This window comes from Coloeus monedula, assembly GCF_965178545.1.
Source record: "Coloeus monedula genome assembly, chromosome: 1".
NCBI classification, from domain to species: domain Eukaryota; kingdom Metazoa; phylum Chordata; class Aves; order Passeriformes; family Corvidae; genus Coloeus; species Coloeus monedula.
This window is the reverse complement of record NC_138781.1, coordinates 132,894,004-132,920,318: the sequence shown is the minus strand read 5'-3', so window position 1 is coordinate 132,920,318 and position 26,315 is coordinate 132,894,004.

Below are 26,315 nucleotides of genomic sequence, written 5' to 3'. Positions count from 1 at the left end.
GAGCATTTTTTTCTGCTTGTGGTCATCTGCAAAAAAAATCTTCATCTGGAGCTTGGCAGTTAAGAAGACTTTAAGTCATGCCCTCATAAACTATTGCAGTAAGAGGAGACTGAATTATTATGGCTAATACCTGCTTCCCCTGGCAAGTCATCTCTACTGGCCTGCTAGGACTGAGGATGACATGGAGTACCTACACCCACAGCTCTTAGTTGCAGGTGAGTACTCTGACCTGAGATACTCTCACACAGAGTTCTTTTGCTTGTTGTTATTGAAACAATTTCACTACACAGACAAAATTCAGTATTCATTAAGCCAGAGAGAAGTGAAAAAATGAGGAAGAGATATATATCTGCGAGGGGGAAGCTTGAATTCCAGTCCCCTCTTCAGTGTTTAAAAATCTAATTCCAAATGGAATAGGCTCACCAGAAGAACTGGAAAGAGCTTCCCTGAAAATGCCCTGTATCTTGGATACTCCCCAAGAAGGTAAGTGGAGATTTGAGTTCTTTTAGGCAGAATTAAACATTAAAATAAGACCTCATATATTCAAGGTGATGGCTTTAACTGAAAAGCATCTGATTAGATATGGTGATACATTTTACTTACCATTCTGGTGCTTTGTGTCAGCTCCAGAAAGGCTACATGGAATTTGAAAAGTACTTTTAGGAGGAATAGAAAATGGGAAACCAGATGTGGTGAAAGTTTGAGCAAGTTAAACAGTGGTGATAGTATATAGTTGATGACATGGAACATTTCAGCATAGCTGATGCATTGTTTCAGAAAGACTTGATAGGAATAGTACCTCTGCTTGAACTTTGGATATTCAATATAAGCCATAGAGGGACTTTTCTTGTTTTTTAAGCTTGAATTATGTCTTGGAAAAAAACAAAACAGATGACAAGATTTTGGTCAATGATTATCAAACGCTGAACACAAATATCTACTGGATGGCTTTGGTTCCTAAAGTCTAGGTGTTTGATATTTTAAATAATTTAAAACTTTTTCTAAAGAGATGTCAAAGAAAACTTAAGAGAGTAGCATTGTCAGTTGCAGGAAACTGTAAAATAAGACACTGAAGAAATACTCTGTATGTGTAATACCAGAAGAAATTAAGGCAATGAATGCATGTATCTATTTATGTAAGTCAAAGGTCACCTCCATACGCCAGTATGCAGATTTGTGTTTCTGTTTACTGTACTTATTTATTATTATTTTTTATTGATTATTGTTCACAGAATTTGTTTATCCAAGTAAAAACATTGTTATTTTTATTATGTAATCATGGGAGAGATCTAGACATCAGCCATGACAGCACAGAGTGTACCATTTAGGCCTTAAATTTTTAGTCTGGTTTTTCTTCCCCATGGCACTTCCCACCCCTAAGTATTGCTGCTTCATCAGTTGCTTGCATGTAGAAACTGATGCCATGATGATTTTTTGCCTTTCCTTTTATATACCTTTAATATACCCTTTTATATAGCTTTTATGTATCCTCAATGCTTTTAGCATGCATAGTTGAAATTCCTTAAGTCCGATAACTTAGCACAGTCCTAATATTCTGTTAAACCAGGAGACCAAAAATCCTGGAGGCCTCACAGCTGGGGCCAGAAAGTCCTATGCTATCCTGAGAAACCAAGGTCCTCTCTGGAACACATCCTGCAAACTAAGATTAGGCCCATCCAGGGGGGAATTCCTCGGGATGGGGGAATATCAAGCTAATCATTCAAGCCTCTCATTGGGGAATCTTTGATAAATATGTTAATTTGCAAAGTCTATGAATTGTATACGCCATCTATCGTGTGTGTGCATTTCAGCGCATTCCACCTTGGCGAAGTGGCACACCATAAGGATCCTTATCAAATACCGAGGTAAAAATCCCTTTTTCCCTTAACTGTGTCTGGCTCTTAATTTTAAGACCAGGGAAAGGCAACCAAATATCCATGTGCACTCGAATATATTCCATATATTTCTCCCATTACTACTTCTGTCACAGAAAATATTCAACCTAGAGGGCTGTTTCAAAATTTTGGGAAAAGTTACAAGAAAGAATTATAAGCAACCAGCAAAATATACCACATCAAAAGATTAATGTCTTAGATTGGGAAATGTTTACAAGTTTTGGCTACACAACTAAGCCAAGAAAAATGTCCTAGCAGGGATATGGTTTACACAAGCAAGATAAATAAGTTACTCCAATCACAAAAATAAGTCATAAGTTTTCATTAAAAAAAAAGCCTGAAACATAGCACAAAGATTTTTGTTTGTACACAAACTTCACAAATTATGAAGTGAACACCAACTGTCTCTCACCAGCATTTCTCAAAGGAAACAAAGAATTGCTATCAAGATTTAGCCTTGAATCACTCAAAACACATCTTTGCTCCCAGCTCTCATTTGCTCCCAAACAAGAAAGCAATTTACTTCTGGTCTCTCTAAATATCCTGCTGGTGAACTTCCCTTCTGTCAGACACAATGTCTGTGAGTATGGAGTAGCTACTCCTTCTCACAAGTTAACCTCACTTTTTAACTTAAGAAATAATAAGGGAAGAAAAGCTTTACCAGAAACCAATTCAAAACTTGAGAGAAACTCTCAATTACCAGTCCTTCATCCCCAAACTCTCTGCATTAATGATAAAGGAAGGTCAGTGCCCACACCTAGGTAAATGCTAGATGTAAATGCTTCCTCTTACTAAAGCAGAACCCCTGTGAAGGAATGAGTCATAGTCCCACCACGGTCCCATGACCACAAGGCATGGTCTGAACATTAAAGGCAATTCTCTCTTCATAGAGTGGAAGCTTTCATGAAGTCCAACATCAGAATTTGACTCGCCAAGCACTTTGATGTTTAGTGCAGGTTTACCAAGACATTAGCCTTATTGAATGAGGCTACCTAAACACACTTAAAATTCAGTATGCACATTGCAAGGATTACTGACTTATATTGTTTAAGGCAGAGCTTCCCCAGAGAGAGATGTGTTCTGAGGAAATCCAAGTGACATGTGAAGCTGAAAAGCACTTGATTTCTTGATTTTATACACTATTCTAACATTCTAATGTATTTTGAACATTTTATTGTTTACATTAAAATAAGACTAACCTAAAGAGTATTTACAAAACTGAAAATAGGGCAAGCTTTTTTCCAGTATGAGATTTGGAATAACAAAACTACAGCTTACTGCTAGGGCCCCAAGAGCACCACCAGCCCTGCCTGCCCCTGCCCCCGGGCTGCCCTGCTCTTCTCAAAATCCAGGACTCCACATCAGCCCCAGGGCCATCAGTTCCTGCCCCAGTGATGCAGCAAGGCCAGTCTCTGGCTCCCCACAGTCTGGCCTGCCTCTGAGCCAGGCCCATCTGCTGGAGCATATCTCATCCCTGCCTTGGCCTCTCCCCATCTCCAGGGAAGTGCCCAAAGCACAGGTACAGGTTATATGGCTGCCCTGATCCTAAGTAGGGTGGTATGAAAGGATATGCTACCAGTCCCTTGCCTGCCAGCCCCACAGGAAGCTCCCATTGCTTCTGGATTCCTTGGCAGTCACAGTCCCATATGTTGCCCTGACTTCACCATCTCAATCAAAATGTTGCCAGTCTAATTAAATACCAAAAACTAAAACCTTCCAAAGATTTTCAATCCTCTACTGCTGCCTCCTTTAGATCAGCTATAGTCAATGCACCTGCACATGGTTCAATCCCATGGAGAAATGGGGTAACTGTCTAATTATCTAAAAAAAATGTTCTAGATAAAAATAAGAAAAAGGAGCCACTTAATGTACTAACTAAACTGGCAGTTACACAGAGAAAACTACCCCCCTCTCCTGCTGGCTATGGAGCTACCGCCAATTTCCACAGGGCTAGGTTCTAGGATCAAGAAGAACTTCTTCCTAAGAAGACAGCCTCTGACTCATCCCTTGAAGAAAACACTTCCTTTATAGAAATGGGCTAAAGTTCAGGACTTTTAGACAGTCCAGGATTGGGGCATTTGTTGCAAAGGGTCATGTTTCAACATTGGTATCGTTTCACTGGAAGGTTTCATTCTGCTCACTTCAAAAGATATAGATCCATATATTAAAACCAAATACAGCAATCCATCTGCTCTCCCACATATCACCAGGAGTGCCAAGAAGTTGCCAGAGCCCAGAGGCTGCAGCCTTACCCTCTCCCACCCACCCTACAGCTGCTCGAGTGAGCTGCGGCCCTTATCTGAGTTTTGCAGATGGCCCCTTTAGGTGTCAGCCTGGCCCTGTGAAGAGTAATTGCAAGAGCTGGAGGAGTACAGCAGAATAATTACAGCAAGATATGAAGGAGCGAGATTTTAATAATTTATGAGATATACTTAAATTGACAGATTTTAATTACATCTTTATCAGTTCTTTATTTAAACTTCCAGTGAAGCACAGCTAGAGAGTAAGCTGACATTTCCCGCTGTGGTGTACTATGGGCACGCTTTTGCAAAATGTAATTCCTGTGTTGACTGTCAAAGCCACTTTAAATTTCTGATTAGTACCTCAGAAATATTATATAGGTGTATATTTACTTTAAAAGTTAGAATGCAAATCTCTGAGATTTTTAGAAAAAAAAATCTTGCTATAATAGTAATGATTATATTCCTATCAAATATATAGTGAATATAATAAAAAGGAATAATTTATTTAAAGGAGAATTGCAGGGGTTTTTTTCTAAACCAATCAGTAGGCTTCATATAAATTCCTAAATCATTAACTCAACAAACAAATACTGTCTGTGAAATCAACTTTTTTGCATATTTTGAAGCAAGTGTCTTGTACATTAGTTTTTCATTTACTATTAGTAACGGTTGGATCCTACAATCAGGATTCATTTCCCACATCAACCCAGACTTGACCTCACAGATGGTATGCATATTCTCTCCCACACCATGCATTTTCATTTTCCAATCAACACAAACCACTGTACGACACAACAATTAATGGTGAATTACTATAAAACTTTTTAAGAAGAATTATAATTTAATTTCTGCAAAAAATCAGTTCAATTTCTTAATGGTCCATATGACATTCTTTTCCAAATCACCTGTATTAGCATGTATTATACCTCAAATGTATTGCCTATGGTCATAGTATTTAAACAACAAAAAGTCTTAAATAAGGTGCTAAAGAAAGCAGTATATTACAGGTAAAACTAAAACCTTGTAACAGTAATGATTGTGGGGCTTTGGGACAGATTTCCTAGGGAGACAGTAAGCTTCACTGTAGACCTTTTTCAGGATGTTATCTAAACTTTTGTCAAGAATGACTTATGTATTCTTGATCCTGCCTTAAGGCAGGAGATTGGACCAGATAATGTACTGAAGTCCCTTCCAGTCATATTTTACATCTATTATTCTATGCTTTTATGCTTGTGGCTGGTAATTTATTGTTTGATATTCCTTTGTTCCAGTTTTGCCAGCTTAAACTTATTCAGATCTGAAACAAGGGGATGAAATTTTCTCCTCCAACACAGTCCAACTTGCCCAGGGCTGGTTGAACAATTTGAATTTTTATTTAATTCCCTGCCAACAGCCTTAGCAGAAACAGATTTTTTATAGGGCTCACACAAATCTTGGGGAATTAAGAAGTTTAGTAAAAAACCTTTATATGCCTACTTAAATCAACCCTTTCTTATCCTTTCACCTATCTTTTATTTCTTCTTTCTCCATTCTCAGTTCTAGAAAGCATACAACTGGTCACCTCCAGGAATTACATTTTTCTTTTTACAGGTAAAACACATTTAACTGCATCCGAGACTAGCTTTAATTCTGGTTCCTCTGTGCTTAGTGCTGCTAGCTCTAGATTGTTAGCAGATTCTTTAAAGATACAGCATGACTTGAACAGGGAGGAATCACAGTCCCAGAGGTGTTTTGGGGATTTTTTGTTTGGTTGGTTTTGGTGGGGTCTTTGGGGCTTGTTTTTGATTTTTGTTTTGTTTGTCCTGTTTTGGTCTTCCCCAGAGAAGAACTAGGGGTAAGTTAATTGAAAAGGAATAGGAAAAGTAAGGGAATTAAGCATTTCAAACATGGAACAAATGGTACAACCAACTGTACAATATCAGGCACTGAAAGCCAATAAGATAAGATAGGCTATTGAAAAGACCAATACATGCAGAGTAACATAAAAGCCTGAGTTTCTTGATGGGAATCTGACTGGTTTCTCACTTACCAAGGTGAAATCCTTGGAAGGTTCAAGGCCTACCTCTTTACTAGCTGCCACAGCAACGGGGGCCATGGTTCAATCCCACAAGTCAGGAGATAATGCAGAGAACGCTATCTAAAGCAGTAAAATCTTCCTACCCATGTGGTCTTGTTCTGTTAACCTAAATTTCCTAAATATTCCTTAATTAAAGACATCCCATTTAGTCTTTATTGAAGTGTTTTGATAGAATTATGCTTGCATGTCTAGCTGTTTTGGTTTTTTAACATTTATCCTCATGGTCTAGCTTCCAAAAGCTGTCCAAACAGCACTCCCAATCTCCATTCCTAACAGCACAACAGAACTGTGCATAAGTCCAGACATTCTTAGAGGAGCTTTTATCTGGTTAGAAGTGTGTTCCTGAATAAAGGTCTAAGGCTTTGTTACAGCTCTTCTCATTTGAATAAAACATTCATTTCAGTGCATTTTCTAAAAAAATGTATTATCTGAGCCAGCTGCAAAGGGACAGCCAGATTCATGAAGGAACCATGAAGATGATGAGCAGTGACTTATGAAAAAGAACAGCAACCTTCACACACACACAGATTTGGAAAAATATATTCCAAAAAAGTGCTGGATCACTTTTTACAGACAGTGGTCATTCTGCTCCTGAAGATAACTCATGTATGGAGAACTGAACAGTTCAGGCCTCCTGGATATTATTTGTGTCATATGGCAGAGTCATAGCTGTGCTGCCTGGTCCTCATCCTGACGTAGCTGGAGGCTGTGATAACTCCAGCATTTAAGATGTGGATATGTAGCATTTTTCCCAGGCTGTATATACACGGACAGCCTCACTGGCTATTGCTCCTGTTTAAAAAAGAAAATTTGAGAGGTTGGAGCTGGTCCTCTGCTCTGTACTCTGTCCTCATATAGTTGTATGCTCCCGTTTTTTGTCAGCTAAGCAGTCCAGCTGTAGGCTTTTGCAATACTAATCACTACCCACACATTACCCAAAGAACAACATCCCTGTTCCCACCCCTTCCCTGAAATAACAGGCTAAGGAAAAACATTGCAGACAACCAGGCAATTTTTTTTTCAAGAATAGGCTTCCTTGTGAGGTTTCCATCATTATGTGGTTTTGGCTGGCTCAGAAAGACTATGCAAAGGGAAGTGCCTCTCTTGCAGTTTTAGGTCCAATGCAAGAGACAGCTAAAATACAAGAAGAAAACAAAACAAAAAAAAAAAAGTGTAGGGTTTTTTTCCCAAGACTCAAATACAACTTTAAAAAGTAGAACTGTATTTTAACTTTATTAGAATTCTTTTTACTTCTTTGAATCATAAACTGCAGACAGGACAATAAAAAAGAAGGCGGCAGGAGATTGCTAATACGTACAATTAAGGGAAGGTGTCAGGGAATTGCTAATACATAATTTAAAATAATTACCTGTATTTGTGTCTAAACATTATATTCCAATTGAAGAGGAAATTTATTTTTATATTTACACATACTATTTGTATTACTATAATTTATTTTCTTTATGTGTGGTTTACCATGAAAACCAGCAAGACTTGTGCAGTCAATCTGATGTTGACTCCTTACCTCTGTGTCCTGCAGATCTGTGCCTTGGCCTTTCTGCTAATGGGTGATATCTAATAACCATGGTCAGTTATGTGTAACCACGTTTTCAGTCTCCCCCTCAAGCATCCTGCCTTCAACCCTCACACATTAGGAGAGTGGACTTATGCCCATTAGTTTGTCCCACCTGCTCTCAGAGAATACCAGAATCTGACAGGTCCCTTTAATGATTTACAAGCAAATCATACCTTTCATGACATGAATTATTTTTGACACTGACTTTAATGTTCAGGTAAGTTGCTGTGATAATAAGATCTCTAGGAATTTTATGATTAAGGACAATTGTTAGAGCCAGCTGCTGAGGTATGTAACATAGGAGACTTTAATTTTATTTGTTATAGTGAAGTTGCACCATACTGATAAGGTCCAATTTTGAGATCTCATTTATCATCATTGAAGAATGCTATAATTGCTCTACCCTACACTGGGACCCAGTGTTCTCAGTATTTTTGGTAGTATTTAAACAAGAAACAGAAACTGTTCTTCCCACTCAAACCTTATAAAAAGTTGGTGTTGTACAACTTTTAGAAGGCGGTAAACAACAAACCCCAGGAAAAGCAGGCCCTCATGTTTTGCTGACAATTTTACTTTTTGAGTAATTACTTGGAAAACAAAGTCTCGCACATATGTTCCCGTGAAACTTTTCCACAGTAGTAAGCAAGCAAATGAACATATAGTAGCTTTGTTCTATATATTACTTTATAAACAATTAAAAAAAATACTTTCAAACTGACTTCTAAGCTCAGTGGTCAAAAAAATATCACCTTAGTTTTAATGATTAAAACCAGCTTCTAATTAAAAATGTTCACCACTGCTTACTTTGTTCAGTAATGAATTTTCTAGAGACAAGTTAAAATTAGTTTAATAAACAAAAACTTTTCATCTGCATATACACTGTATAGAGAACTCTTTGTATAGAATTTAAAGATCAGGACTTAAAAGGGAAAAAGAAATTATATTCTCACAAGATCTATAGTTACCAAAATCATAAAATTAAACTTTTTTCTACATGAAGAATTATCCCCAGACTATGGCAAAAATGGAGTTCATATGAGGTCACGTACCATACTATTTCAATCAAAATATAATGAAATCTTAGTTAATAACCTAAAAACTTATCTTTTCTCAACATTTGGAACAGTGCTGCCAATTCTCAAAAGTTTATTGTTAGTTCTTGAAGAGATTTTTTTTAAAGCTTATGGAAACATGTGACAGAACTTATTTCTGTGTATTATTTTACATCCTAGGCATGGACAAAAATGCAAAAATGTAACCTTAAAGAGTTAAGGACTGAAGACAGGAGGCAAAGACAACCAAAATAAGTTCATTTTAAAAGCTGTAATGCATATGCTTCTTTCACGATGATGCCGTATTTCTCTAAAATGGCATCATGTCACTTTTTGCAGTATTATGAGAGTTAAAATTTGCTGATTCTGTTCTGAAGTTGCTAAAAAATTCAAACTCTTTCTGACAAAATTTTATGTTTAAAGCAAAGATGAAAGACTTTGGAAAGAGAGTTTTAATCTAGTAAGTCCCCTGCTAACTTGTAGTTCAGTTCTCTAATGTTTGTTTAATACTGATATATTCACACTTTCAACTTTACTTGTCCTTTATAAAATAATGTGCATTATTTCCTGTTCAGTGGTTCAGTTGTGACTAAGATACTGTAGATGGCACTGCAGAGCATATGAGTAATTTATTTTTTTTTCATATTGAAGTAACTTCTTTATTCTTCACATTACTGCACAGTGGGAAAAGGCATGAATACAAAATCTTTCCTGAAATTTCAAGGTCTTTTAAATGATAATTCTAGAATGTGGCTAATTAGATCGAATTATGTGAAATGTACTATGAAACTCAAGTGATTAAAAGTTTAGTAAAATCAAAGGTGGTCTTCTCTCTTTTCTTTCATGTGTGGGTTACTGTGCCTTTCCCAGCTATTCAGCCCTACCTACTCAACCTTTGCACACTTTTTATCACTGTTCAGCATTAACACTGCTTATATAATGATTTTTTTGTTGTTATTGTTAATAAAATGATACCAGCTTTTGGACTGCAGATCAAAAGGGGTTACTGTGAGTCTGTGAGTGGCTCTGTCCAGATTAAAAGGAAAAAATGCAGTCTGTACAGTTATTTCCAAACACTAATTCAGGAAATTCCAATGTGAGTTCAATGTTTTCTAAACATCCTATTTTCTGAATGTGTAACATACAAGAAAATGTGACTTCAGTATAGTTAATGGATGCTTGTGTTTCTCTGAAATGTGAGATGTGCAGTGTATCAGGTCTACCTGAAAAGCTTGGCTGATGTCCAAGGTGAGGGCTCAGACTCAGCTAATCAACAGTCTCAAGTGTTAGGACCAGGATTTCATTAGTGGTTGTTCAAACTACTGTTTTTTTCTTCACACTGAAGTGGCCAAGGACCTCATATACATACTCCTTGTATAAGTACAAGGTCATGATGTGTCCCGTTTTCTATGTCTTCACTGTCCTGCTGGGCATCTTACCAGCAGTAAGCTGTGTAAGATTTGGCTACATTCAAGGGTGCTTACCTTCTTTCAACAAGTTTTAAGCACTAATAATAGGGACAAAACAAATATGAGTCTCAGGTATAGATGATGTACTAATATATCCATTTTATAATGTGATATCCAAAAAAGAGAGTAGTAGTATTTTAGATCTTTAGAAGACTAGAGCAAAGTAATGAATGAGATGTCATAATTTATACAGGCTACAACACAGTCCAGTTTTGAAAAACACCATCCAATTAAAACTGTTATATGCATAGACATCATTCAAAACCCAGAGTACCTCATGATCTTGAGATCCAGACTCACATTCATTACATAAGCTCAATTTGTTCAGCTTTTCAAAGAGAAATTGCAACGTAGGCTTGATCATTTTGTAAGTACATACAGGAGAGAAGGTTTCTGATGGTAGGATTTTTGATATGGAAGACAAAAGGATAATGAACTAGAGCAGCAAATGAAGCAAGAACTAGTCAAATTAAAACCAGCTACCAAGTGATACTTTTAAAAGAAACCGGCCTATGATGTTGCAGGTAGTCAGAAAACTAATCACTGAAACAACCTGCAAATGGGGGAGCTGATAATCTATAACCTTAACACTTTAAGATTAGATATTTTTAAGAGCTATGTTCTTAATCAATCAAAAAGTTCCAAGTTCAAAGCAAAAGTTTTCAAATAAAATGCCATACCTTTTGTTACAAAGACCAGCTAGAGGATCATAAAGATGCTCTGCTGTCATTAAAAATATTTTTCTAGTGCTGATAATAAACCTGTTCGGTATTTTTTACTAAAACGAAAATGAAGAACTCAAGAATTCAAGACACTGAGAATATAGATTCTATATAAAACTATGACTATAATTTATAGTTGAAGAGTAGTTTTTCTTTTCTACTTCTCACATTCTCTCAAATGAAACTTTCTACAGGATTTAGTAGAAGGAAGATTCCAGATGGAGCCAATGAGAGAAAATACAAAAGACCCACAAACAGGTCCACTTTGTGACAAGAAATCAGCTGGTTAGAAACATTTCTGAACAACTCTTTTATGCAGAGCCAAGAGAAAAAAATTGGCCTCCGAAATATTAAGGTTCTCCTGCTGTTTATAATGTCCTATTGAGTTCATTTTTTGCTATTCTGCTGTAGTCAGTGTAAGGTGCTAGTCCATCAAGGTTTTGGACAGTGAAAGAGTTCTAGCCAGCATGGCTAGAAAAAAACCTCACCCACCCACCCACTGAGGGAATTCATCTGTTCAGAGATCTGTTTCAGGTATCTCTTCTTTGGTACCTTAGAATTTACTCATATAAGTTTTGGAGTTTTTTAGAGCTTTCAACAATCTTTTCTGTTGTAATATTTCCTTACTATTTCTCATATCTTAGTTCTTAGGGACACTTACAATTTCTCCAGTACATAAGGTATTATCTCCTAACTCACTAGTCAGCCTTCCTAACCTTAGAAGCAACATATGCTTTATACAAAGCATCTGTGGAATACCTTGGAGAGTTAAGAAATAGGGTTCATTTGTAATCCTGTGAATGATCACAAAATTTTCTCAGGGGTACTGGAATGGTGGGGATATGCAGCTGGTCTCCAGAGAAGTCTGCTCATATTATCTTCAGCACATTTTGCTATCTTATTTCTGCTGTAGCTGAGGGCTTGGACTGCCTACCGAAACTGCAGATACCCTCTGACAGCCACGGGGGACAGGCTGGCCCTGGCATCATGTCTGAATTGCTGGTGGCTCATTTGCCACAAGCCTCCTGCACTGACCTTTTTTAGCAGAAGATGATCCTTCAGTTTATGAATTGCTCCTTGACTGTCCTCTTGACTCTGATCTTGATATTTTTCCACAGTGTTTGGATCAATAAAGGAGATTCGTATTAGGTTAGAAATCTGTTCCTAGATTTGAATATCCTTTTTGAAAAGTAGAATACCAGCTCTATAACAGCAGTGGCTGAAGATTAAATTGTGGCTACTAATACTGACTCAGAAGTGTGCCCAGGCAATGTTTAAAGTTGGATAATGTGACGTTTTGGACTAAACAGGAAAAATACACCAAATATTTTCACCACTTAGAAAAAAAAACCAACCAAAACTTTATGTAAATATTGTATATACAAAAAAAAATCAGCAAAACTCTTTAACAATAGTATACAACAACATTGCAAGTATTCAACTACCTGCCAATAAATAATTATTATTTAAAAACATGTCTTTGTTGTATACGTAGCAAGGAAGGCAAAAGATTATTTTTCAGGTATATAGGATCTGCAGAAACCTTGTACCCTGGTACACTTTGATAGAAGTAAACAAATATCTGAAATTTCAGTGTAAAGAAAAAACACTTAGTTTCAGGTCTTCATCATGTGTTTAGCTTGCAGATGGTCAAGATCAAAATCAAGAGGGCCTTAACACAGAAACAGGAACAGAAAGAAATCACACAAGTAATAGGAAAGCTATGGACAAACATTTTCTCTGTCTTTTCATAGATCAAATTATGGAACATAAGGACACTGTAACAAGAAAGAAAAAAATCCATAATGGCCTATGTGTGCATCCAATGTCAATCCAACACTGACAATGACCTACTGTCCCTCTGGTATGTTTCTTTCATTGTATCTTTGTCCCTTCCATAAATATAGAAAATTCAATAGGGGCTGCCTTACTAGCTAAAGAGTCAAGCCGTTGCGTAACATGGCTTTCACTGGCAATTTTAGCTTCAGCAAAAGGAGCCAACAAAGTCACCCTGTGGGAGTGTTATCTAGGTTTCAAATCATTACCTGATATTTCAGCCACCTAGCTTATAAGAACTATTTGAAACAATTCTGTAAGAGACTCTTAATAATTTGTTTTGAATAGAGAAATTTTCATAATAAGACAGGAATTATTAGCCTAAAAAGAACAGTTGCATCTATGAGATAGTGACACCAACATAAAACTATTTAATAAAGAGGGAGCTGGTGAGTTCAGGGATGAATATTTGAATATTTCACAATTATCTGTTAAACCGCAAGAGGCAAAAGTGGACAAAAGAATTGCTGTGTGTACTATAAGCTGGTTTTCATAGTGCTAATTTTTCAAAATGTTCTTGATTACCTTTCTGTCTTAACTGTGTGGTGTGCAGAGGTCTTCTAAGCAGGACTAAGAAACTGTGTAAGAGGATACAAAGTTAAACATTTTTAGACTTTAGTGACTGAAAGACTTGTGTAAACTGAACAGGTAACCTTTGACACAGTGCTGATGTTTTAGAAAATGTGTTCAGTAAGGACTTCACTGTGATGTTCTGGCTATATAGTAGCAGCATTCTGGCATCTGCTTAGAGGAATGTTCTTTATTTAATTCCTTATGCAGGTGGGAACTGTAAACGGAGTGTGGGCACACTCACTGCAGACTTCTGTTCAGTGTCTGATTTCATCCTGGACTCAAGCGTGAGAAGCACAAAGCACTCTGGTCTACTCTGGGAAGGCAAATGAACATGTGCTTAACTTTGAATTTATAAATGCCTTCTTGAACTCTGTCAGAGTACTCTGTGTATGACCACAACTAAAGTTTGAACCAAAATAGTTGTGGTCTGTAGGCATAAATCCCACCACATGAACCATTGTGTTCTTTGGAAGAGCTTTTGGTAAATGTGCTAAACTGCTCTGGGCTGAAATCCACTCTGTTACTCCTATTGTTTCTCTGTATATGTGCCTACTGCTGCAACTTTTCCAACACTGTGCTATTTTCCATGTATGTAGCAGGAGTGGAAATTACTGACTTTATTTTCTGCTTGCATTATATGTGTGTGCTTTTGTGAAGCATGTCACTGTCTGGAGATGACCGGTGCCTGTCTGCTTTTCTTGATTTGGAAACAAATCACCTCCCTTTTAAGTGCAAGAAGTCATCCTGCCTGGCAGTGGGAAGTGGTCTTGCTGTGGCCTTGCTTATTGAATATGGAAATGATTACAGAGAGACAGGGTTCAAAGAATTATAGGTTTTCATTCTCAATAGTTTCTGTTTTCTCTCCTTTTAGTCTAAAAGAAGTCAATTCTAAAACATGTATTGTTTTTCTGTGTATAAAAGTCTTCATAATTTCCTAGAACAATATGTGACACCTATTTAGTTGAGAGGATCTCATCCAACTTTGCAATATTTCTGTTTTGTAAAAAGACCCTGATTTCCACTAGGAGATGGATGTTTTGAACAAGCAGTAGAACAGGAAAGTCTATTTTGCCTTGACACCATACCTAGTTTCCTAGATGAAAATCAAATAGAACTGAAACACATTTATTTTATAACTGATCATGTAGAATTGTGTATGTATGTTGGAAGAGTTTTTTGGAACTTAAAAAAAAAATTTGGTGGGTCCACATCAATCTTTCAGATCAATCTTTTGTCTCTTTGCTTCCATAGCCCATTGCTCGTCCTTTGATTCTGTGCAATTTTCTTAGTGAACCAATATTTACATGAGCTGATCATGACATCTTTAGTGACATTTCTTTTGCAATGCTAAAAATTTAGAAAAATTGTAATGCCAAAATTACTCTCTAAAAATTTCTGCAATGACTTGCAATGTTATGATATGAAAAAATGGGGAAAACAAAGGGGAACAATTGCCTTTATGTAAAACTATATCTCTTATTCAAGTTACACATGGCCATTACATGTGTTTTTATTTGGGAAATGTGTCACACGATTGTTTTCTATAATGTCTGCCACATGCTGCTTGTTGTTTTTGCATAGAATAGTATTTTGTACTTCAGACAAAATAAAGATTGGTTATTTTCCTATTTCTAGACAAACTAGTGTTGTCATGATACAAACACTGGCATTACTCACATAATTTCTAGCTGAAAATGCCAGTGAGGAGCCAGAAATATCTTATGTCTAGGATCCTCTGCTATCTAATGTGTGTTTTTATGTACCCTGAGTTTTCTAAGTGAGTTTGATTTCTGCCAAAGTGCTCGTATGTAACTTTGAGAAATTATGAATGGAATTATCAGTTTGCTTTAAGATCAATGAGGTTAAATTCCTAATCTCTCTTTCCCCTAGATCCTGTCATGTTGGATTACAGCACTGGGGGCATGAAGTCTGGACACCTTTGACTTCACCTTTGCTTTCCTAAATGACCCACACATCCAGATTATATCTGTGTTTACCACATATAGTTGCATACACTTTCAGCTTCTTCCAAAATCTAAGGATCTTCAGGTCCCCTCTCATTTCATATCTCACATAGCTTATTTTTTCTTCTCTTAACATCATACAAATTGACTCTCTTTCAAAATGCTTCTGCTAAAGTCATCTTGGCTCTTGCTTCACCACCTCTCCTGAGCTGTAAGTTTTCTTTCTTCTGCTGAATAAAACAACTGTATTTATCAGTATGTCCTCTCAATATTTTAGCAGACATTCTTTTAACAAGTTCTGTTTTTCTTTATTCTTCCTTATCCCTACAACCTATGCCTTTCTCTTTTTCCCTTCCCTCTTTTTTTTTTCCTTTTTTTCACGAAAGAGACTGAAGTAAAAAAATAAAATAAAATGTTTTCTTTGCCCACTTCATTGTTCAGCAGGATCTGGGCATTTTGCCTCTAGGAAAAACAGTAAAACAGTAATTGAAGGTTAATCAATGCAAATTCTGACACACAGAACAGAGAGGAGGAAGGAAAACTTAACACGTATAACAGTGCTTTGAAATGTATTTTTTCAGTGATCTTCTTTTAGAATGATGCTTATCCAGTAATACGGACAATATCTGTGTTTCCTAAGATTTTGAACTCTAAGACCTCATAACACAGGACTTGTCACCTTAGTAGGGTCTTGATACTAAATACTGTTTGTACAGGATTTGTTTCATACCATCATACTTAGAAAATATCAACAAACTGCAAAAAAGCATTTTCCCAGAAATAAAAACATTTTTGTCCTGCAAAAAGGATGAGATTGATTTTGCTCGAACATTGCAAAAATAGAATCATGAAATCATAGAATTTTAGAATGGTTTGGATTGGAAGGGACCTTTTGAACATCATCTTGTCCAATCCTCCCCATCCCCTGCAATCCTTGGGACTTCTTCAGCTGGATCGGGTTGCTCAGAGCCCCAGCCAACCTGACCTTGAACACTTCCAGGGATGCAGTGTACACAACTTCTCCAGGCAACTTACACCAGTGTCTCACCGCCCTCATCATAAAAAATGTCCTCCTTTACCCTATATAAAGCTCCCTTTATATACTGAAAAGCCACAATAAGGTTTCTCCAGAGCCTTCTCTTCTCCAGGCTGAACAACCCCAATTCTCTCAGCTTTTCCTCATAGGAGAGATGCTCCAGAGATCATTTTTGCGGCTCTTGTCTGGACCCACTCCAATAGGACCATGTCTTTCTTGTACTGAGGGTGCCAGAACTGGATGCAGTACTTCAGGTGTGTCCTCACCAGAGAAGAGAGGGAAAGTCTCAACCATCAACCTGCTGGCCACACTTCTTTGATGCAGCTCAGGATATGGTTGGCTTTCTGTGCTAAAAGAGGCCACTGCTGGCTCATATCCAATTTTTCATCCCTCAGTACCCCCAAATCCTTCTCTGCAGGGCTGCTCTCAATCCTTTTGTTTCCTAGACTGAATTGATAGTGGTGATTACCCCGCCCCCATGCAGAACCTTACACTTGGCCTTGGTGAACCTGAGGTTCAAATGAGCTTGTCAAAGTCCATCTGGATGGCATCATTGTCCTCCTGCATATCAATACTTTGGACCAAGGAAAGTAGTAAATATGTGCAACCCAAGAAAAATAAATGACTTGTGTCCACACTGTATTTTTCATGGATTGTAATAGCAATTTAGAAAATAGTCCTGAAATGTTATTCATTAAAAATTAAGCTTTATTTTTTCACCTCTGATCATACTCTTGAAACACATGTAGCACAGATGCTGCTACTATCAGAATATGTGTTACATGATTGTGTATTTTCTGAAATTAAATTGTCAGAAAAAAATAATTTCATGGAAGTAACTGACTACAGTGTATCAAATGGTGTACTTTCACTTGAGTCTCCTTTCCTTTTTTAATAAATACTTTGACACATAAACTCACTGAATCATTGTCTATGACTATTTATCTTCTGATTTTGAAATGGATATTTGTTTCCCTGGTCTTTTTGGAAAAGATCTTTATTACTTGATTAAAAGGAATGAAATGATGACTTATTCTACAAAGCTGTAAAATACAGTGCTGCATTCAATATTGTATATTGGACTACGGTGAAAAGCAATTCTCCCATATTCTCACAGTTTATAAAAAAATATTTTGTAACATCTTTTTTTTAATACAGGAAATCAAGTAGGTATATGAGACCAGAAATTAGCTGACTTATGAAATGAAAACTTCCTGGGGACAAAACAGTTTGTGATCTTGTCTATGGTTTGGAATAGAATATCAAAATTATGTAAAATTTTGACTCTGTTTTCATCTTGGGACTTAAAACAGTGGCTGTCTGGGTCACAGTGTTGAGGTCAGGGTACAGTAATTGCAAAAAAGGCTAAAAATAACAAGGGTTCTTTGATCATACCATCTGTGCAAAACCAGAAATGTCCTTATGTCTCAAAAATGCTTTATACATGTCTCAAAATTCCAGGTAACAGCCTGAGTAAAAAAAGGTTGTGTGTGTGTTTGTAGATATAATTTGCTGACATCATTAGAAAATGTATCACTTACAATTTTACAATAAAATTTTTACCAAAGAAAGATTACAAATATCTTTACATTTTCTTAAAAATTGTGTCTGTACACTAAAGAAGAATGATTTTGCAAAAAAGATATTAATTTTTCTTAAGATGAGCCACAGTCATTGTATGCTAAAACATGACACTTGGACTTCAAAAGCATATTTAAATACTTAATTCAGTTCCGCTAGAAAAATTCCCGAGTCAAACACTTTTCTTCTGATAAAGATGACATACTTCTTCAACTTATGTGTAACTAAATCTACTTCTGGCACGCTATAACATGTTTAATTACACTCTTTTTTTTTTCAGAATATGTCAGAATTTTGAGCTGAACACCTCTATTATTCTGGGTTTAATATGTGTCCTGTTAATATGATAAATTAAGTATGTGCATATAATTAAGTACATTAAGTATTAAGTAAAAGAGTCTGATGTCATAAACCCAGATGACATTTGTACACAAAACAAAACATGAAAGTTTGAAATCAGGGAATGGAAGAGCATATTATAGAACGAAAAAAAAATATCTCAGAGTATCTTTTCAGAACTGCTGTTATGTCACAGAGGGAACTGTGTGAATGTGACCTCAGGGTCTCTCAAATGACCATGGTGAGGCAGGTTGTTCCCTGGAAGCCCGAGGGGGTCCACAGTGGAGCACAGAGGTCTTAGAGGTGGTTCACCTCTACAGCCTGAACCATCTACAGTCTTAGAGGTGGTTCAGGCCTCCTGAAAACAATCTTGCTCACTTGTCTTTGAATGAAGGCATAGTAACCTCACAAGGCAAAAGATATTCCTTATGGGATACTTTTAAGGGTTTCTTTGGTGGTGGAAGAAAAACCCAACAAAGCAGCCAAAGAAAAAGCAATAAAAGGCAAAGGTCTTCAGATTGATACAGATTCATCTATAAGAAAGGTACTAATAGTCAGCTAAATGGTTAGGAGAGAAATATTTATAGATGATGTATGTATTCATTTCATAGTTTAACAGCTTTTGAATCATTTGAAAAAAATAAGAGTTTAAATGATGGAGTTGGAAACTCTGTATTACTCTTTTGATGACACCAATTAATAATTCAACTGAATGAGTTTCCTCCTGTTGGGGTGGATCAGCCTGCTCTCAGGCTGAAACCATCAAATGTCAGTCAAACCAGGGCTATCCACTGGGTGGATTTCTCCACCCAGGACAGTGGATCGGAAGGCAGACCAGACGAGATCACTGAGGTCTAGGTTACCTCCCCCTGGGTGGCTCCCAATCCTAAATTACCTCTCCCTGTTCCAGAAAGTTCTCGCATTTGTAGTTATTAATTGGTTCCCTGTTATGACTCCTGCCTCCCTGTTTTCCCCATTTGTTCTGAAAAATTGTATCCTCCCCTCTGCTTGTACCCCACTGGTTGTTTTCCCTTTCCCTGCCTTGCTCCACCCCCCCATAAAGGGGCTAGCCCGCGTCTCCTCGGGGCTTTTGCTGGTCCCTGGTCCTTCTTGCAAATAAACCTGTTGGAACTCACACCAGAAGCCCCTCCCGCCTTCTTTGCCTCCGGGCAGACGCCAGCCTGATCATCGGCTGCCCGACGTGCTTCCTCTGAGGAGGAGCCAGGCACGCACCCATCCCACGCCGATTCCACTGAGCCGTGCAGCGAGGACGCTGTGGAGGCCAACGCTGCATCCCCTCTGCCCGAGGGCACGCCCGGGCTTGTGCTGACAAGCCCCCGGCTGCGTTATCCTCCTAAAAGGACAGCAGCCCTAAATTACAGTTCATACTCACTGGTGTTTCCTGGTGATACAACCTAGCATTTGCTGTCAAGTTAAAAAACTAAAAGCTGCCAACAAACAAACCTTGAACTAACAAATATACTGTGCCCACACCTGTGGAGGATTCTATATCCAGAGTAGAACTATTCCTATTTTTCAAGCTACTCATCAATCTCTTTCTCCCTAACAAAACATTTAACCTGTGTTTTTTCACAACAGGTTCTAAAATAGGCAATTAGACGACACAATATTTTTTCCTTAGGCTGATTCATTATGTACTAAGACACAATTGACCTTCAAGGTATGAGAAACACCAGAAAACAGCAGCTGTTTTTAAGTTGTTAAAAGTCTAGGATGAACTCAAAGGCCAGAAAGGATCCTTTTGACCAGCTATCTTGTCTCCATATGTAGATGGCTGTGATCCTTCCCTTCTACACGCTGTGAGCTGAAAGAAGGTATTTTGCATAATAATTAAAGCTAAACAGAAGTTCAGGCTTAGCATAAAATTTATTTTTGCCTCTGACAGTCTTTGAGGTGAGAACTGGACTTCTGGTTTTCTACTGAAATGTTTTAAAAATTTATGCAGATATGCAATAGAGGCAGTGGCTAGTTTTTTTCACTAATGCTATTATCTATTTTTAACTGCTTTGTGGACACTTAGAAGACAGAGATACTGCTCTCTGTAAGGAATAACACCTAGAGGAGAGAATCTGGTTGGACACATTTCATTACAGTAGCCCTCTTAATAGAATATTAATTTGGGGAAATATACTTTTAGGTTTTGTTCTAGGCAGTATGTGTTGCCTACCATTAAAAGATATACAAAGTGGCTGGATTTTGTCTCCAGCTGTTCCTTATCTCTTCCCTCTCCTGTGAGTGGAGGGCAGATGGCAGTTTGTCTCACACCTCCGAGCCATTGCTTGAGGGATGCAAGGGTACAAGTTAAATTTGTTACACCAAGCCTGTATCTGTCTGTGAGGTTTCTCTCACCACTGTTGCAGCCTAGGACATCTTTTGTCTCTTCTTCCTCTGATGATACATTATGTGTTGAAACGATTAAAATGTGTGTTTGTCAAGTAATGGCAGAGGATTTTTCCTCCTCCTTCGTAAATTATTCAATCTCCCTTTAGTGTGTGGGGAGAGGAAGGCAGTCTTCTCATGAACATATTGCCCATATTGAAGAATTGTTTTCCTCTGCAAATTCTTTTTCCTTGAATTTCATAAAGACAAATAGCTTAATTGAACTCACTCGGGAAAAACTCTTCCTTCTAGGTCCTCTAAAATACTATGTGGATTTCAACGCATTTCAGAACTTGGATTTTTCTGGTATTTATATAAAGGTCCCATTGTATATTCATACCTCTGTGGATAAATAACTTACAGATAACTTTTGGGAGCCCTTTGTAGAAATCAGGCATTAGGTTTAAGAGTTGACATAATCATAATAAAATGGCACTCCTACTGTATCTCATTAGTGTAGGCATACCTTGGTTGTAGTATCATGCTCATACAAAGGAAATAAAATACAATCTGTCTCACAAAATCTATTCCATATAATTTCAATCATTTATAACAAAGTTAAAACCAGTTAATTGGATTGTACCAGGAGAAATGAAGTTATCTTAGGTGGAGTTCCGAAATCAGAAAAAAATTCTGATCCGATATTAAAAATTAAACTGCATGTCACTTATCTGAATTGTCATATCCCTGAGAAAATATATCTTGTCCTCAAAGACGTTAAATAAGAAGCTGAAAACTTCTGTTTTCCAAATTAATCCTTTTGAACATGAGTCATATACCTGTATATTGAACAAGTAGATATATTTTGCAAAAAATACCTACAATTAATAACTACAAGCAATCATGTTCACAAGCTTGTTTCTATAGCCCATTGTTCTGGTCAGATAACACTATTCAAAACTCTACTGCAAGCCAAGAATTACGCTGAGATCCTACACTTGTTTTATGTGCTTGTTTTTATTATCTGACAAAGAAAGAAACATCCTGTTTCTTATGCAGCAAAGAACTGACAGCAACAAAGTGAAGTGCACAGACACTTAGACTGAGTAAATGGCTTTAAAACAGATAAATTCTTGGATTTGGGCTTTGATTTCATTTTAAAGAAATTTAAGTTATAAAATTAAGGGCACAGCTAGTGTTATGAATTTAGAAATCTTTTTTAGAATTTAGAAGTTGTTTAATGGATAATTTCCTTCAAAATCAGAGACCTGACAAGGAAAAAAGTTGTGTGAATCTTTTTGCAAATAAAACTATGTAACGGCAGTTACGTTACATATGGTTGGAATTTTTGCCAAATGCTTAGAAAATTACATGCTTACATTTTTATTTCAAAGTAGAGAACAAGTATTTTTATCTGCATAGATTCTAGACATGTTATCTGTGTTCATATCACTGTTTATTAGCATAAAGCTACTTTTTGATTCAATAACATTGACAGTTGAGTAACATCAGTATTATATCCTGTTACTTTTTGCAAGGAAAAAGAGTGTTAAAATGTATTACATAACATTTTAATGAATACTTTATTATTTTTAGGTGTAATAAAACAGCTCTGTTTTGTTCTTTGCGTATGTTCTTTCTTATGAGTTCTCTGTTTGAAGGCGTAATGAAGAAAAGTGTTCTTATTTTCATACCAGGGGCTGCAGAGTTAAAGCTTCAATTGGCATTACATACCTCTTGGCAAGCCTGTGCAGGGCCAGGGCATGATGTTGTAACCTGGTGTTTGTAGTTGAAAAACAGTAAGGTTCAACAATGTACAAAATGTGGTGATGCTATCTAATAAGTGGCCTGAAGAAAGACTGGATGTCCACAGAACCATCTGTGTTAAGCCAAAAAGGAATAATACCGTAACAAAAAGAGTCTTTATTTAGGCAGGAGTTCCATCAGCTGCAAAGGAATTAATTTGGACATAAGCCTGATTTTGAGCACTTACTTCCAGTTTTACCTATTGCTTTGCAGATGCACTTAATTTCAAACTCAGTTTGGAGTATTCAAAGGTCTTATCAGATGTTCAGAAGGAACCTTCATGATATGAAATGGAAGTGTAATGTGTGGGCTGGACTTCGAATCTTGATAGCTCAAGAGACTTCACATAAGCATACAAAGTTAAAGCTTATCCTAGGAACAAGTACCAAATGTCATACCCCAACTCTGGAAATCTATCATGACCTCAATTTCACATTAATTTCATGCTGAATTTAATGTGAATTAATCATAACTTTGTGGAAAATACAAATTAAAAAAAATTATATCCAGGAGGTTTTTTGTTTGGTTTGGTTTGTGGCTTGATTTTGGTTTTGTTTTGTTTTGGGTTTCTTCCAATAATGGCTTGTTTTAAAGTTTGCATAAGCACTTTTATTGTCATAGCTCTTGGGTTGAAAAATTAATCTGTGAAAAATCTATTCAAATGTTAGTCTAGTTTCTTTTAAGCCAACTTCATAAGTGAAGGAAAGAGGAAAAGAAAATGAAACAAAGGAAATCACTCACTGTCTCCAACAGACAGATGGATGCCCAGCAATTCTCTGAACCTTGGAAGCCAACCCACAACCCCACCCACCTTCTTATGTTTTATTTTTAATCATAAAAACCTATGGCATAGAATATCCCTTTGGCCACTTTGTGTCAATCGTCCCAGCAGTCTCCCCTCCACAGTGTACTGCCTGTTCCCAGTCTACTTACTGGCATGGCAGAGTGGGAAAAAAGAGAAAACTCTGATGCTGTGTGAACACAGTTCTATGATACCCAAAACACTGGAGTGTTTTTAGCAGTGTTTTAGGCAAAAAATGAAAAACACTACTGTATGAGCTACTATGAAGAATTTTAACACCATCCCAGCCATGCTCAGGACAAGGAAGCAGTTTCACATTCTGTTCACATCATCTAATGTATCTGACTATATGAGAGGACCATAACTTATCACATTGCCCTCTTTTGCTTTCTCAGGACTAACAACATTTATTCCCAACCTCTTGTTCATATCAGATCTTCTGGTTTTACAAACTTGTTCAGAGTATGTCTCTGTGTGCGTGTGCGTGTGTGAATAGGCACGTATTTGGGTTCTGTTCTTTTCTTTTAGATTGGTTAGGTGGCCTGCATGGGAGACATAGGGAAAAGAAAGATCACCTCTTTCATTGATAATTGACAGCTTTATTGGATAAAGTATGATGTGAAGCTATGCCTTAGGTTGGCTGTTTTGAGTTGGCTGTCAAAGAGGTGGGCTCTTGTTAAGAAGACTGTGGGGAGTAAGGGAATAAGCTGAAGAAAAATTCTCAAATATTCAGAACTAGAAGGCAGGTAAAAACTGAAAAATAAAACTGAATGATCAAAATTATTTTATTCACAGGAAATTGCTGACAAGGCAGCAATTTGCACGTTCTAAGGAACCTGTTGTCTGTGGTACGCAGAATGGTCTCCAACTGAGAGGATACTAAACCTGTTTCCTTTACCATAGTATTTAATAAAAAAATGTCTTGGCTAATTAAAGTGTTTTATTAGGAACTCAGAAAACTATTATTCCTGCTGCATTTAATAATGTATTGAAATTGTTCTCAAGGTATCTAATGTTCAGAAAAAAAACATGCAAACTGATGGGTTTTTTCTTCTATGGGGAAAAAGTTTTTAATAGGTCATAGTGCAGGAAATAGAAGGAATAGGAAAAAAAAGAAGATTGCCAAGTAGAAATAATTAACAGCTTCATGCTGGTCTACAGAAAAAACAGAGTGGGCGAGATGGTTAATCTTGAAGGGCTACTGTGAGAATAAAGAGAACAGCACAATGAGATAAGTGCTGGCTTTCACTGCAGTCCCAAACTTCTTATGGAACAGTTTAACTTCTTCTTCTTGTAATTTAACCAGTGGTGTGATGTATTTTCTGTTGGTACTTCTGTCACTGCTGGACTCCATTTGTATCTCTGTTTCACCAAACCAGGTGTAATTTCTCTGTAAAACAGTACCTCTTACACTATCCTGTCTTTTAAGAAGTGTCAAAAAAATGAAAAGGTAATTATACAAAATTTAATATTTAACTTTGGTTAAACACAGAGCAAAATCTGTGCTCTTTTTAATTTGATAAGCTACATTAGGTGATATGGAAACTTGACTCTTCTTCCACTACTGATACTGAAGTATATTGGAAAAAAAGTCTATTGCCAATGGTGTGGATACTGTGTTTTAAAACTTATACACCTGGGGGGAGAAGCAGACCTCAGAATTAATGATTTCATTAAGGATGTCTACTGTAAGGAGCTCCTGAATTTTTTAAAAAATATTTCAAGCAAATTTAATTTATTCTAAAATTATTACTGTTTCAAATCTTGTACATTGAGAGACCCACTGGTTGATTCCTCTTCAGAGGAAATTTAGAGCAAGCTGTTTCAATTCACCATATGGACTTGGACACATGACAGAGGGCATTATGGGTTTCCTTTTTTTCAGAAATGAATGCCTGAGAAATCCAATTCAGCTTTTCTGACAGATTCTGTCCCATTTGACTGCCATAATAATATGATTTACTGACTTAAATGGGCTGATGAAACTGCTGTCATTTAGGTTAGGAATGAGATAAAAAAAAGCTTTTCTCCCTGATCTTTTCACTACCTTCAGTTTTGCTGCATAAAGGAATAGCTTTGGGCTGAGAACTGACTACATCTCAGCATGCCCAGCTGAGAGAGCCTTCAGACCTCACCGTTTTGCACTGAATGTACCAGTAGGCACCAGGAGCTTTTAGTATCTCACAGTGGGGTTTTTAAACAGACTATGATCCTCGAGTGCAGTAACCTCTCCATCATGTTGGTTTCTGACCTTCCAAACAGAAAATACCTTTGTGCTCATGCCAGGGTTTTTTTCTGCCAGTTTTTGTCTCACCACAAAACATGCCATTTGACAGAAGCAATAATGAATTCTGTTAAGCAAGTTGAAATTCCTTGTTGAGCTACTTGAATGCAATCAAACCAGCCACTACATTTTATGTTAGGCACTGCAAGCTAGTTCTTACCAGAACTAGAACTTTGACATTTTGGTCTTGTAACCTTTAGGGTTTTGGGATTTGTTTTTTTGTTTGGTTGGGGTTTCTTGGGAGGAGAGTGAGGGTGTTAACCTATTTAATTTTCTATACATTTTCATCCCTAGGGCATGGTTTCTCACTTCATTTTTTATTATTAATTCAATTTTCCTTCTACAATACCTTTGATCCTCTCCTTATGCACAGAGAAGGCTTTGTAGGACTGATTGATAATGGGAAGGTAAGAACTAATATAGGTTTGTTTTGAGGTAGTTTTCATGCTCCTGTGTTTTTTACTGGTTTGGTTACAACTTTCAAAAATAAAACAGAAGTTTGAGGATAGTTCTGGGGAAAGGAAAAAGCATTTTGGTGATGTTAACACTAATGAGATCTGAGTCTTACGTTCAAGAGGGATATGCCATTAGGACAATACTGCCATTATGTCTGTAGGACTGTAATATGACAGGCACACTTATTAAGTTAATATAAATATCTATGCAAATCTCAGTGACTGAGCTAATTACTGCAGAAACAAAATGAAGCTTCTTTTCTTC